The sequence below is a fragment of the Ambystoma mexicanum genome, chromosome 1q (assembly GCF_040938575.1).
Source record: "Ambystoma mexicanum isolate Mex_15411 chromosome 1q, UKY_AmexF1_1, whole genome shotgun sequence".
NCBI lineage: Eukaryota > Metazoa > Chordata > Amphibia > Caudata > Ambystomatidae > Ambystoma > Ambystoma mexicanum.
In genome coordinates this window covers 1,196,066,666-1,196,082,684 of record NC_090922.1, presented here as the reverse complement: position 1 = coordinate 1,196,082,684, position 16,019 = coordinate 1,196,066,666, and the positions used below count along the sequence as shown (strand labels likewise).

General features: G+C 50.8%; 1 protein-coding gene across 3 annotated transcripts in view; it reads right to left on the bottom strand.

Annotated features, from left to right (window-relative positions):
• Window positions 1–16,019, bottom strand: part of DEPDC1 (DEP domain containing 1) — a 324,213-nt gene that overhangs the window by 114,296 nt on the left and 193,898 nt on the right. The gene's annotated exons all lie outside the window — the stretch shown is intronic.

The window sequence follows — 16,019 nt, the reverse complement described above, 5'->3', positions numbered from 1 at the left end:
AGACAACAGACTAAGTCAGAACCCGTTTACCTGACATATCTTAACCTAATTGCCAGGCAAAGTCAGGTAATTGACCTGAATCACACACACACCTGACAGCCCTTTCCCTTCCCCACAGGGATAAAAGGTGGAGCACAAGACGAGCAACGCAGACCGCACGACGTGAAAGATAACTCAGCACAGCAGTCCAAGAGGAGGCAAAAGACAGCGAATACCAAGAGGATGACCAGGAGAGACGTGACCTTGCCCTTTCCAAGGCCCGTGAAACCTCCGCAGATGGAAACATAAGACCGCAAACAGCCAGCATGTGTTGCAGCTGATGTATATGGTACACAAGACCCTCCTCCGCTGATGTCCTTCCATGACTTGGTTGCCATCTCTGTAGTACCAACCTTGACTCCAAGGATAAAGAAATCCAAGCAGTTAATCACAGCCGGTGGAGTCTATAAGAAACCGAACTATGTTGAACGATAAATAGCCAACGGCTAATTTGAAGTTTTGAAGAAGCAGAGAACCAGCAACAGAGGGGTCCGGCACCTTGTGGGTGCTCGCTAAGGACACTGAGCAATTACCAGAAGGTAGAAACTACTGTAACCAGAAGCCCTTGAGAAGAGGTCAAAGTGATAATACAGGGGTCTTGTAAAATCCTCTGTACGGTCAAAGGTCTTTGATTCGGAGACCCGCGCCATACCATTGTAGGAAGGGAAATCCATTATTTTAGCACCCTGTGTTGCCGCTTTAGTAACCCAGGGTGCCAATCGCCTTCTATACCATTTGCACGGGCAACACCGGGGGGCGGGGGGGTAACGGCCCTGGGCACACGTTAATGGCTCTTGCTTCACTAGGGCCGTTAACTGGGGCCACAGGCCATTACCCCCCGTCCCCCCCGGTGTTGCCTGTGCAACAGGTACATAACCCCACATGGATGTTCAGCATCGTCTAATCCTCGGTTATGGGCAGAAGTGTTAGCCTTTCTCTTTAAAGATTGTTTTGAGGTACCAGTTTCCCTGAGTCTTGGCATACAGGATTGGTGGTAGCTATTTTTAAGAGGGGAGCACGAATGAACCCTAAAAACTACCGGCCCATTACACTAGTGGATGTAGACAGCAAGATATTTGCATCCATTATACTAGAGCACTTGCAGGACTGGGCGTTGTCGGTAGGATGACTTACAAATTTGCAGACCCGTTTCTGCAAAGGATGTTCAACCAGTCTAAATGGTTTGGTAGTTGGTGCAATTCAGGAGGAAGCCTGGGCAGGGAAAGCAGGGTGTACATTTGTGGCTTCAATGGACCTCTCGGCAGCCTCTGATAGGGTCGACCAGAAAAGACTTTGGGCAAACGCACAGCCCGGGGTCTTCCATGGGACCCATTGAAGCAGATAATGGGATTGCATTAAAGTTCAGGGATCAAAGTGTGCCTAAACAAGAGGGGGACCTTTCGAGATCCATTCAGACTAGCTCCGGCTTCAGACAAGGATGCATATTGGCTCCTTGTCTTTTTAATGTATGTCAGATGTGGGGGAATTCTTAGAAGGGAAACGGTTGGTTTCCCGAAAGTTGGGTTGCTTCAAAATTTGAGTGGATTATTTACGCTGTTTGATGAGACAAAGGTTGGGTTGCATTGGCTTTTAAAGACTATGCACACTAGAATGGACTTGTAATTAATTCTGAGAAGACAAGGATTCTGCAATTCGCAAAAAAATAAAATAAATAAATACATAAATACACACCATGAAAAATAAACTAGTTTACCCAAATGGATGTTGGAAAAGGCCATGTTAGCTTGCGCCAGCAGTACAGCGTATTAGGGCTTCCACATAACAAATCAAGGTTTTGGAAATATTGGTATTATTTTAAAGCAGAAACGGCTGCATTGACAAATCAATTAGTAAAAATGGTAGGTAAATTCTGCAGCTTCTTATGGCAACCGGCCAGTTACTTTTATGTAGGGAAGATTATTCCAAAATTTTACGGTTTGGAATTCTGGATTGCAGAATCCTTTGGGCTTCTCGATAAGTTGAGTCCTATATCTGGAGACGAATCTTGAAAGTTCAACTACATACCTGTCTCTGCAATCCGATGTGATGTTATATCCGAGTCTTAATTCAGCAGCAAATGATGATCTACATGTTTATGGGGAGTAGCTGGTTATGCAAGGGAACTGTTCAAGCTTGATCGGAAGTTTTACTTTATACTGTAACAACCTATTAAAAAGGGAGTTAATTTCGACATCGAGACCTTAAAAACAAACCAACAGAAGGTGAAGGAGGCTTTATATAACGCAGACTGGATATCTTCTACGGACCAGTTTCATGGGTATCCCTGTCTTGCTCATTTGGCGCAATAGAGATGTAGAAATTCAGCACTTTATTTGGCTTAATTTCCGAATCATTTCCATCCACAACTGCTGCTTTGTGTAAGGTGGACTCGATTTCCAACCGGTGAGGTCCAGCTTAGGCAGAAGCAGATTGACGTCCATGAAACTGGGTGCTGATTCTGTAAAGACGAGAAGGTGATGGAAACCATCGGTTTCTAGAATGTCCAGCGGTGTCAACTTTAAGATCAATGTACTTTGGGGAAAATTATGAAAACTATTAAGTGGGTCAGCTTGGAAGATTTGTGGAAACAAATTCTAAATCCAAATTTGAGGTCTATGGGGATTGCAGTTTCAGGTTTTGTAAATGTCCTGAAGTTGGAAACAACCTAAACGATGGTCAAACAAAATAGGGGGAAGAGGATTTCTTCCACTGTGCTTCCTAAATTGGGCCAGAGTGACAGTTCAGAGCTTGGAGTTTCTTTTAAAGTGGAAATGTTGATTTTTTATAGAAAGTATTTCATTTAATTGTTCATTTATAATGTGCTTAATACCAGTGAGTGGTTTCAAAGCACGGGATCGGGATTCAAACCTGTGTTGCGCTGCGTTGTCTTGGTTCCAAAACAAACGCGATGCCCCCGAGCTATCCTTCCTCCCTCATGACTTATTGTATTGGATTTTCTGATGGCTCGATTTTGTATTCTATAATGTATGTATAATGTGTTTATTACTTTTGGAACTATTTATAATTTGTGTAATGTAAAGGTGTTTATGAACCATATAAAAAAAAGGAACAAGTTACTTACCTGCAACTGTTGTTCTCCAGCATGGGTTTGGCATGGATTCACATGCTCATGAATATTCCCCGTCGTCAGGCTGGGAATCCTCGGTAAAGAAAAATCAGTATCAGTTTCGTTTCTGATCTGTCTTTCGTAGTAGTAACTGATCTCTGCGTCATACTGACCAGAGCCAATGACTGCCATCTCCCTAAGCCCCGCCTCTGGCAGCCATCTTCAGATTTGTTAGCACGTGAAGTGGCAGTATGACCAAGTGAAGAGCCGCAGAGGGGTAGGCGGGAGGGTTCGCATGTGAATCCATGCCAGACCCATGCTGGAGAACAACAGTTACAGGTAAGTAACTTGTTCCTTCTCCAGCATTGGGTCTGGCATGGATTCACATGCTCATGAATAAAAGAATACATAGCAGTACACATGCACAACCACGGGAGGTGGCAAAGGCTCAACATTAAGCATTACATCCAAAACTCAACATTAAGCAATTCTTGCCTCCTCACCAGGCTCACCTTAGGCGAACAGGTTGCGCAGCACTCCTTGGCCGACCCTGGACTCCTCCCTGGATCCCTATCGACGCAGTAGAATTTAGTGAAGGTGTGCGTCGACCTCCACGTAGCAGCCCTGCAGATGTCCAGCAAGGGCACACCAGATAGGAATGCTGTGGTAGCTGCGATCGCTCTGGTGGAATGGGCTCTCGGACGGCCAGGCAACGGTCGGTTTGCCAACCGATGACAGTACATGATACAGCCGGAGAGCCATCTGGAAATGGAAGCCTTCGAGAGAGCCTTCCCCCGATTGACAGGTCCAAAGTTCACAAAAATTTGTGATGTCTTCCGAAAACTCTTTGTGCGGTCCACGCAGATCTTCAGCGCTCTAGCCACATCCAGCGAGTGCAAAGCCCTTTCAGCCGGCGACTAAGGCGACGGGAAGAAAACAGGCAACACCAAGGGTTCGTTGAGGTGGAAGTCCGACGGCACCTTGGGCATGAAGGAGGGGTGCGTCCTGAGCACTACCCTCGTGTCGTGAAAAGTCAAGTACGGGGGCTTGCAGGAAAGGGCCTGGATCTCCCCCACCCGTCGTGCGGAGGTGACGGCCACAAGAAACGCTGTTTTCCACACAAAGAACTTCAACGGAGCTGAGTGCAGAGGCTCGAACGGAGGTCCCATGAGCTTGGTCAGCACCACGTTGAGCTCCCACGCCGGGGCCGGAGCCTTCACCGGCGGGAACGATCTGAACAATCCCTTCATGAATTCTTTCACCAGACGATGAGACCACAAAGACGTCCGTCCCGTGGTTCTGGTGTATCGGGAGATCGCAGCAAGATGAATCTTGATGGAAGCGTGCGCCAGTCCAGCCTTGGCCAGCGTCAGCAGGTACAACAGTACTTGAGGAGCCGTAATCCGTAGAGGGTTAATCTTCTGTGCGTGGCACCAGATAGAGAACCTCTTCCATTTGTGTCCATAGCATTTAAGAGTTGAGGACGCCCTGGCCTTTGCAAAAACCTCTCTGCAGTCGGCCGGTATGTCGTAACCTCCAAACTCTAAAGCTGCAGGAGCCAGGCCTGCAAGTTCAGCGACTTCGGGTTGTGATGGAGGATGGCGCCTCCTTCCCTGGAGAGAAGATCCGCGTCCACTGGCAGCTTGATTGACGGGGACGCTGACAAGTCCAGAAGGTCCGGGAACCATATCTGCGTCGGCCATGCAGGTGCGACGAGGATCATCCTGCACCGTGACCTCTTGAGCTGGTTGATGAGCCGGATCAGCAGCGGCAATGGAGGGAACGCATATAGGAACAGGCCCTCCCAGGGGAACGAGAAAGCATCGTCCATGCTCCTCGGCTGGGGAAACCTGCTGGCGAACCTCCGGCACTTGGAGTTCGTTGCAAACAGATCGATCTGGGGTGTGCCCCACCGTCGGAAGAGGCGGTCCACTAGATCCTGTCGTAGTTCCCACTCATGGCACGAGCGCAGCTCTCTGAGCGAGTCGGCGATGGTGTTTTTTATCCCTGCCAGATGAAATGGCACCAGAAACATCCCTTGGGCGACGGCCCAATGCCACAGATCCTGAGCCTCCTTGGACAGGGCTGGGGGATCTGGTACCGCCCTGCTTCCTGATGTAGAACATGGTGGTGGTGTTGTCGGTGAAGATCCTCACCACCTTGCCCTTGAGGGACTGAAGAAAGGACCTGAGGCCCCAAAACACTGCACAGAGTTCCAGGACGTTGATATGGAGGGACTTCTCCGTCGGCAGCCAAAGGCCCCTCGCGTGCAGATTTTCGGTGTGCGCTCCCCACCCTTCCAGGGAGGCATCCGTGGTCACTGTCTTCTAGTGGCCCGGGGTCTGGAAGTCCATGCCTGCCGTCAGATGCGCGCGGGTGCCCCACCACCGGATCGCTCGTCGGAAGCTCTCGTCGAGTGTGATCCTGTCCTCGAAGGTGCCTGTCTGGATCCAGCGAGCGTCCAGAACTCCTGCAATGGGCGCATCCGAAGCCTGCACAGGTGGATGAGATAAATGCAAGAAGACATCATTCCGAGGAGGGATTTGATGGACCTCACCCTGGCCGCGTCCGCAACCAGCATCCGCTGCACCTTGCCCAAGATGGCCCTCGTCCTTTCCTCCGACGGAGAGGCCAGAAGCGCCACTGTGTCAAGTTTCGCTCCCAGAAACAGCGCGCCTTGTGCGGGCACCAGGTGGGACTTGGCGTAGTTTCTGGAGAATCCCAGGTCCGCGAGTAGTTGGATGGTCCTCACCGTGTGCTCCGCGGCGAGCTCCATTGTCTTTGCTCGGATGAGCCAGTCGTCCAGGTAGGGGTAGGCGTGGATCCCCTCCAGGCGCAGCCGCACCGCCACCGGTGCGAGGCACTTGGTGAACACCCTGGGTGCCGACCTCAATCCGAAGGGAAGGGCTCTGAACTGGTAGTGACGCCCTTGGACCACGAATCTGAGAAACTTTCGGTGTCCCTTTAGGATGGGGATATGGAAGTAGGCATCCTCCAAATCCAACGACGACAGGAAATCGCCCTCCTCCAGTTGACCCAGGACGTGCTGGAGGGTGACCATCCGGAACTTCTGTGCCTTGATGAATTTGTTCAGTCGTCGTAGGTCCAGGATGGGACGCCATCCTCCCATCTTCTTCACGAGGAAGTATCTTGAGTAAACTCTGGAGCCCCGAAGCCTCTTTGGGACGAGCTCGATGGCGCCTTTCTTGAGCATCGCCTTTACCTCCAAGAGAAGTTGAGGGACGCGATGTTCCTTCCTTGCCACTGGGGGGATGCGCGGGCAATTCTTTAGAAACTCGAGCGCTTGACCCTGGGCCAGGGCGTCCAGCACCCAACGGTCGGTGGAGATGGACTCCCACACGCTGACGAATTTAGTCAGCTTGCCTCCCACCGGGGTGCTTCGGTGGGGGCCCGACCCCACGGCCGGTTCAGTCTTGCTTCGACGAGGCTTTGCCGCCTTGTCCTCCTTGGCGATGACGTGTCGATCTCTGCTTCCAAAAGGTCAGGGTTTTCCCAACTCCCTTGGAAGCAGATCCATAACCCAGGTTCCGAGTGCCAACCAGTCCCAATTGGGACCTTTTGGACCCAGTCCTGGCGCCAGTGGCACCAGGCTCATAAATATGCCCAGTCCCAACGCTGGAAGCGCCGGGCTCATAATGCTTGGGTGGACTTACCTGCAGCAGACCATGCTGCTTACTTGCCTGCCAGTTGAGCCTCTGATCCTCTTCTGTTTGGAACTACTTTTCCTGTTGGGTGGGGCAGGAGCCACTCCCTAGATTCAGAACACTGGAACTCTTCTGGAAAGCAGGAACTCTTTTCTTACCTAGGCGTGGCTGTGGAAGGAGACACCTAAGCACTACAGGAGGCTATTTAAACCACACCCGATGGATGAATCTTGCTTTGCGTTATTCTGCATCCTCAGCAGCAGAACGCTCATCGTGTCTTCTGCATCTGATCCTGGGCCTAAGGAAAAAGGCTTACCATTCTGAATCCAGTCTTCAGCAACACCTATAAAGACAAGAAAGAACAGGTTAGCATTACGGTCTTCAGTGACAGCTCTTCACTTACCTGGTCCATCGGCTGTCACCAACGCCTCGCGCTGCATTCCGGCATCTGAAAGACAAAGGCTTACCTACTCTTCGTGCGCTCCGGAGGTCTTCACACTGCATTCCGGCATCTGAAAGACAAAAGCTTACCAACTCTTCGCACACTCCGGAGGCCTTCGGCGCTGCATCCCGCATCTGAAAGACAAAACAAGGTGCGTTTAAAGACATTGGGGAACTTTAATACTCACGTGCCATTACTCCTTTCCACATCTAACCCAGTGGGTATTCCGGCACCCTGCAGCCGCCCCGAACTTGTACCTGCAAAATAAAAAGACAGTTAGAGCGCATCGTGAAGCAGGCAACAAACGCTTACTTACGTGCTTCCAGGCGCTTCTATTCATCACACGGGCTCCATCTTCAACTCACTTCAGCCCGCCATCCGCCATCGCCGGAACCCTGCAAAACAAGAGACATCATTACTAAAGACTTTAAAGACATTAGAATTACTCGAAACTTACCGTTCGTGCAGTAAACGACGGACAGCAGTCCTCTGAAGTCAAGAGGCCTGCTCCCCTTATCCAGTGAAGAAACTGGTTACAGCACCCTGCCTCGAGGCAGATGGAGAGCACGGCGTTCACTTACCTAAGGTGAGAGCATTAACCTTTGGGGTTCTACAGGAGAAGAGAAAGGGAAGAAGAGAGACATTCAATAACCCAGTTCATTAATCCCACATTTTCTATCTGCAGACATCTTACCCTTCGAGCCAGACATACAGTGCACAGAGGTCCAGCCCAAAGAGCCAGCCGTGTGTTACACATCACCTTTGAAGATACGGTATACGCCCAGTCAAGACCCGTGCCTCTACGGGAATCAGGTGAGCGTTACATGACGGCGGGGTCCGCCCGACTTGCCTCGTCCCCTGTAGGCTTCCTGTGACGACGAACGGGCCGCTTGACGATCGGTGGAAAATCCGCCGCCGGAACCTTTGGAGGCACCCCGCTTGCCTCCGCCGCTCCGAAAGGGCGGCTGCCGTTGCTGGAGAACACCAAGAGCCCGGGCCGTGTCCGTCTTGAATCGTCCACTGTTTTCCCAAACAGGTTGCTCCCGTCGAACGGCATGTCCAAGACTCTGGTCTGCACGTCCCGACGGAAGTCAGTTGCCTTGAGCCATACACGCCGTCTAAGGCACACGCCGTTGCCCAACTGGCAAAATCCAGTGTCAGCGATGTCCGTCGCTATCGTAATGGCGTGGACCGACGCCACTTCTCCTTCCTGCAAGATCTCTAGGGCCTCTGCCCTCTTGTCGTCTGGTAGGAAATCCAGCAGGGGACAATTTTGTAAACACAACTCCCTGCCGTAGCGGGCTACGATAGCCAAGGCGTTAGCAGCCTTAATCGTCGTCACTGCCGGCAGGCGAAGAACGATGGTCTGGAGGGTTGCCCCGAGCAATGCCAGTGGTTAAGATTCAGTCTAAACCTTCCAGCCATCACCTCTTTGTTTTTGCTTTGTCACCCCGAGTGGGACGGGTATGCCCAGACGTGGTTCCCGTGCCTGCTGGGCCTAGAGACCCAAGCTACTCCTCACTGATGATCCCCAACAAGGGTGAAACATGTTTGGGGATGCTTGTGGTCTCGTGCAGAAGGGATGTGACCTAGCAGTTCGGGCTGGACTTCCCCTTTTGGGGTGGGGCCAAGCCTGATTTGCATATGGTCTTTCCCCTTCTGTAATGGCTTGGCAGGCGAAGAACGATGGTCTGGAGGGTTGCCCCGAGCAATGCCAGTGGTTAAGATTCAGTCTAAACCTTCCAGCCATCACCTCTTTGTTTTTGCTCCCGTCGAACGGCATGTCCAAGACTCTGGTCTGCACGTCCCGACGGAAGTCAGTTGCCTTGAGCCATACACGCCGTCTAAGGCACACGCCGTTGCCCAACTGGCAAAATCCAGTGTCAGCGATGTCCGTCGCTATCGTAATGGCGTGGTCCGACGCCACTTCTCCTTCCTGCAAGATCTCTAGGGCCTCCGCCCTCTTGTCGTCTGGTAGGAAATCCAGCAGGGGGCAATTTTGTACCACAACTCCCTGCCGTAGCGGGCTACGATAGCCAAGGCGTTAGCAGCCTTAATCGTCGTCACTGCCGATGAGATGACTCTGCGTCCCATCGTGCCCAACTTCTTTCCCTCACCGTCCGGCGGGGAGGTTGACGTAGAGGCCGAGGAACCCCCCCCGCTTTCTTCCTGGCCGCCGCGGAGACGACCGAGTCCGGGGTCGGCTGTGCCCGAAGGCACAAGGGGGCCGTGTCCGGGACCTGGTACTTCTTCTCGTACCAATCCCTTCTCGCAGGCATTGTGGATGGGTTCTTGAGGAGGGTGAGACCTTCATCCCAGATATCGTCCAGTAGACGTACAGCGAAGACCGTCTTCCTCTTGGTCTCGCGCCGTTGATAAAGGAAACCTTCCTTCTCTTCCGGGCAGAGCTGGAAAAGCTCGGATGCCCTGGCAATCATGGCATGAAACGATCCAATCTCGTCAGGCGGGGAAGCCCGGGGAGGAGGTGACGACGGGAGATCCTCGTCGTAAACCTCGTCGTCTGTGCCTGTGTCAGTCCCCGTATCATCCCCACGGGTCGTGGACGGGGAGGAGGGCTGAGCAGGGCGCGATGGTTGAAAAGGAGGTGGAGGATGAATCCTTCTTCTCTTAGGAGGAGGGCTCCCAGAAGGGCCTGGCTCCGGGTCCCCCGTCGGGAGAGGTTCCTCCGTTAGTGGTAACGGCAATCTCGTCCTTATCTCCGAGCATAAGGACTGTATAGCCAACAAAATGGCCACCGAGTTGTCTTGCGGCACTGGTTGAGGGGAGTCCAACAGGCGGTCAGGAGCCCCGTCGGCACCCTCGACGTTCTCGTTGTCTCCTACGTCGGGCTGGTCTTCTTCCACGCCAACGCCGTGTGGCTTAAGACTTCGATCAGCTCCTCAGAGGTTGAGGCTGAATCTACGACGACCTCCTGCCCCCCCCTTTTTCTTCTCCGTCGGAGGTTTCACGGGGGTCCTGTCGATGGGCATGAAAGAGGACTCCCTCCACTGGTGTAGCCTCCACAGGCTGAGCCAGGGCCGCCGCGACTGTCACGATAGAGGCCTTGGCCGGATGGATTAAGGCTTTCACCACCTTAGGTGCGCTCACCGCCTTCTCCTTGGGGTGGGGGGTGGGGGAGTCACCGCCTCGCTCCCCCTCCGATGGGGCCTTCGAGCTCGACCGGGGTCTCTCCAGGAGCTTGGCCAGGTGCTCGGCCTTCCTCTTACCCGAGCCAGAGCATTGGCTCGTGGTTGATGGCGCCGGGGAGGATGCGCCCTGCCTGGCGCCCGTAGAACCCGACCTTTCGGCGCTCCCGGTGCCAGCGGACTCGCAGTGCTTGGCCTTCTGTTGGACCCCTGTCGCCGGGGCGCCCTCAAAGGTCTTAGAAGACCGCTCGGACTTCTTCTTCTCGCCTGACGGGCTCTTCCCTTCCAGCCAGTTGGCGAGACGCAGATGGCGGTCCTTCATGGTCCGCTCCGACATATTGCCGCAAAAAGCACAGTCCTTCTCCACGTGCATCTTGTCCTCATGCAGGCAGTAGAGTCAAAGGGAGTGTTCGTCCTCCTTAAAAGACATTCTGAAGCTGGCATCCAGGGCAGACCCTGAACAGCTTTCCGGGCGTCGAGCTTCCCTTCTCCTGGGCCATGATCGAGATGGGCCTGAGAAACTTCTGGAGTCCTCCAAAAGCGTGGCTCGACGAAATCTTCACCCTTGAGGGGCGTAGAAGAATCCGACATGGGTCCCCGTTGATCGGATAAAGAAACGGTGGAGCTTGAGGCTCTTTTGACCGAAAGAGAAAATTTTCCTAAGAAAAAGCGCGAAAAAAGCACTAAAGCTCGAGAGCAATAGCACGAGGATCCCAACTCTTGAACGTGCGGTAAAAATCAGAAGATGGCTGCCAGAGGCGGGGCTTAGGGAGATGGCAGTCATTGGCTGTGGTCAGTATGACGCAGAGATCAGTGATTGGTTACTACTACGAAAGACAGATCAGAAACGAAACTGATACTGATTTTTCTTTACCGAGGATTCCCAGCCTGACGACGGGGAATATTCATGAGCATGTGAATCCATGCCAGACCCAATGCAGGAGAAGATGGAATTTGAACCAGAGCAACGTTTTCGATTTGGTAGACAGATGTTTCGTTTGATATCCATTTCTTTTGTTGTTGTCTCAAAAGTATTGTTTATTAGAGCTAGGGAACATGTACAGATGACAATTGTATGTGCAGTACACTGTTGAGCAACTGCTTTAAATATGCCAATTCAGACTATTGCTTTTGTCAAAATGTGATAAAACTTAGAGTGAGGGGAGGGGGAAGACGAGCGCTGCCCCAGATGAAAACTAAACTGTAGACTCGGAAATGTATGAAAAATGAATAAATGATAAAGGATGCATGTAGTCCATTTCGCAGTCTCCTTCACAATTGTCTGGGAATCCTACTTCAGCAGGGATTCGAATGCTCATGTACTGGTCTTCGGAGCATAAACATTTTGCAAAACAAAGGAAGCATCGGCTTTATAAGTCTTCTTTAAAGAACAATGTGCCAAAACTTCAAAACAGGATATTTGCCTTTGAAATGTCATCGTTGCTTCCTTTGATGTAGCGGAACAAGCTTAATCTGTCGGGAATAGGCATTCCATACACTTTCTATGACCAAAAGATCCAACTTTTAACAATGGCCCTGGAAACCATTACATCAGGCATTATTACTGACTCCATGTGAAACAATCAAATTATCAATATTTAGTGGCTAAGTAAAACAGAGCTGCTGCCTGGGATATAAATCAGAGGGTGTACAAGAAAATGTAGACTATAGTTTTAAGACAGAGGAAGGAAAACTGCAATGGTAGCCAAAGACACTCGTTTTTAACAAATGCAGTGCATCACCAGTCAGCCATCCCTACCATTTCCTTAAGAGGACTGCATTGTTTGATGAATGGCGAGGTATATTTCCCAGTTCATTGCTCTGGCTGACATGACTAAATTGAAGTTTAAAAAAATAAATGTGTGTTTTTAAGCAACTTTTCGACGACCACCATCAAAAGAGACTCTTACTCGGCAAGGCTTCAGTAAATGTTTGCCTTCAACGTTTTGCCAAATTGAGGCTACAATTGATCCATTGTGCTCAGCACTTTAGAGGCCAGTTTGTTACGGCCGTTTCTATACCATAATCCTGGGCATGTTTCAGGATGAACAAGCACTATGCAAATCCTGAACCATCAGCAGACGCTTAATAAAAAGCTTCTTGAGGGAAGAAAAAATAAAATGGTCATGGCAACTGCTGTACATCATCTCTGGAGTATAGTAAATGGTTCCTTCTCCGAACTAACGTGAAATGTAATAAACATCAACTGATAGAGATTTGAAAACAGTGTGGAACAAATTCTTCAAATCAAACCCGTTTCGTTTTCTATGCAAAAATCTGGAAAAGTGTCCCTTTCAAACTAGAGCGATGGATGCAAACCTGGAATTCCATCTTTCAACTTTACATGCGTGACAGAAAGAGCTTTTTCATCAGCAAGTGCAAGTGGATCTAGGTCACCTGGCCTAAGCCCCACCCACCTGGTAGCTCTTTTTTCCTACTTCAGGAGCCCTCCACTCTCTTTTCCTTTGCAGATGGGGGAGCAGGTGCAAGTGGGTCTAGGTCACCTGTCCCAAGCACCACCCACCTTCTTAGCCCTTCCTCTTCATTCCTGCTCTTAACTCTTAGAACAAGGGCGTCTCTCGCGAAGGGCAGACAAAGAAAACAGCAATTCCTGTTTAGACCAGGAGGAGCCAGGGCCCGACCCTCCCTGCTCAGACAGCACGTAAGCATGCACCAACATATGTTTATTCCCTCTGCCTCCACAGGCCATCGTGTGCTTGATTCTCCTACGCTGCTCCGCGCGCGCGCGTGCGCGTGTCCTCTCATGCTGGACTTCCTTTGCATCTTGTACTCATGGTGGCCCCGAATCATGCTGGTCCCCAATCTTGGATGGAGTTGTGGATGAAGGCTGGTGCCGTCCCTGGACGGCACTGCAAGTGGTGGCATGTGCCATGTCTCGAAGGTGCTGGAACGATAGCCTGCATGAGCAACTAAGATGATGAATGCCAACCAGCTGCCACATATTGATGGGCTAGCCTTGGCTAGCCGATGTCGTGCAAAGACTGTACTGGGAATGCTCTGTGGGCCAAATTTTAAGGGATGCACAAATGCCTGCCTGCCCTGCATACAAACAGGGGTCACCTAGGTGGCCGAGGACGAACTTGGGCAAGGTTACGAATGTCAGTCGATGCCATGTGTGAAAGGACGGAGTATCAGACGGCCCCAGATCATGACAGAGGCACAAATGCTCCCCGCATCCCACCTGGATAGAATACGGAAATTCAGCACCTCACTTCCAGACAGCAATGCCAATTAACCAATCCACTAACAATTTCACCCCTTTGCAAACACCTCTCAAACTCTAACCAAACAACCAGAAGCCTACAACACAACAATCTGCACAAACCTCACTACACTGCAACAACAAAACTAACCACACAGACTCGCACAACAGCACATGACGACTACCGACCGTAAAAACACCCCAAGTCCAGCCAACGGATTTACCGGGCTGAAGCCGCCAACAGCACATCACTACTCTTACTTTTCCAGCGTATTCCCACTAAGCCACCCCCCACCCTTCCCTTTTCAGAGCGCCAGGGGACCACTCCAGTGATAGTGCACGATACAATTGTCCTTTAACATTAACATCATGTATCCTGGCTTGCAACATTGTGTTAATACCGACTTCTGGAATTGTATTCGCTCTCCCCTCTTGCTTCTCCGCTCTTTTCGACTGCTTACTCTGTTCTCGGCTCCATCTCTTCCCCTCCTCCCCTTACTTTCTTCTATGCACTATATCATAATTGTCCCTGGACCTAGTATGATAGCAACCTCGTCCGTCTCCTCCCCCCTCCCCTTACTTGTTTTTTTTCTTCCCCCCTCCAGCACTATCAGAAATGACGTCAGGCCTAGTATGATAGTCGCTGGTTTTGTTCCATCCCTCACTTTCTGCACCCCTCTCCCTCATCTTCTGTTTTCTCCGGCTCTACCAGAAATGTTGTCAGGCCTAGTATGGTAGTCTGTTTCCATTTCCTTCCCACTCTCCCCCGCCTTCCTTATCTAGGTCTTAGCTCTTGTACTCGGCCTGACGACCTTTCCGATGGTGCGATAGTTCATTTCACATCCTTAATGTTCATGGCCTGTAAGAATGTCATTGTATTTTCCCTTGTTCCCTCCCTTGCCTTGAAGCGCTTTGAAACACATTGTGTATAGGCGCTATATAAATAAACAATCATATCCATCTTAGAGACAATAACAAGGATCAAACTAACATGCCTTGAATTTTGCCTTTTGAAAATCTAGGATTGAGGTTTAAAAGTAATAGGTTACCATTCGAAAGGCGCCAGTACTCTGGGAGAAAGCAAAAGCGCCTTCTCCTGACTTTACTGGTTTAATCTAAAAAGTGGAAGCAGAATCATTAATGAGGCAATGTAACATGCAGCAGTGGGCTGACTGATGAATATGACTATACAAACGGAGAGTGCGCTTGCCTGCGCTTTTTGATTTATTTATTTTAAAGACTGAATGATGGGAGATCAACCACCAGAAAATATGTGGGGCCCCTCCCGCACATATTTTCCATAGCAGAAAAATAAATAGTCATGTACTCTGGGAGGACAGCTTACCCGTGCCACCCTCCCCTGTCATGTGTAGCCAACACACGACAGCTGGGGGTACATCAAAAAGTCTCTGGCCGTGATTAGTATTTCAAGGTCCCATGGATTAGCATCTCCATTGTTACACCTTGCTGGTGGCGGCGAATACTGAAAAATGTTAATTAGCAGGCCTCAGGGAAGGCCTGGGTACAGGAAGTAACAATGGAGACCAGAGACCAACACCTCTTTGTAATGCAATGTGTCAACTTGATACTAACACCCCTCCTTCGTATGAAAGGGCAGTGAATGTCCTGTCTGGAACCACTCCTTTCAGAGTAGGGAAGTATGTGAATAGTAGGAGACGAAAGTCTGCCTGCAACCCCCTACTTCAAAGGAGGCCCATGTTGTGACCAAGAGCCGCATAGCTCATTAGGGAGACAGTGATGTAGAGAAGACAGGAAGATGGATGGGACTTAGAAGTATATGTGGTCATCCCGCCACCCCCGAACCTCCCCGTTGGTAGCCAAGCGCTCGGATACTGACCTGCAGCATCACGGAAGATTGTTGGTGGGGACCCAGGATTGGTTCATTAAGATGGGCTGGGGCCAGTTTGACTTTAAAAGAGGGCTGAGCTCCTCACTGATCAGATAATCTGAAGTCTACCTTAAATCTTCCCTTCAGTAAAGAAAGGCCAGGAGTTCCAAGAGGGAAGCAAGATCCCTCACCTAAACATCTCCGAGGGAACAGAGGGAGACACCCGACTCAGAGAACCCGTCCAGCAGCTCCAGAACTGGTACCCAGCCAGCACACAGCGTGCCCTGCTAGGTTCGGACAGAAAGCTTCCTAGGCTGGAAGTGCCAGAGTCTCTCTGGACATAGGACAAGGCCATTGTCTGCCAACACCTTCCTGAGCTTTAGGCCGTTCGCCTTAAAAGGACATGAGCCCTGCAAAGTAGCTTAGAGGAGTGCCAATCAAACATCATCCAGCGTCTATCTTTTTAAGGAACATTTTGAGACAGTCCTCAAACCGCATCTGGATGTACCACTGGCTTGTCACACCGCAGTCACCAGAGCCGTCCGAGACACCTCGACCAGCATTCCAGATCCGCCCACCAGCACAGAG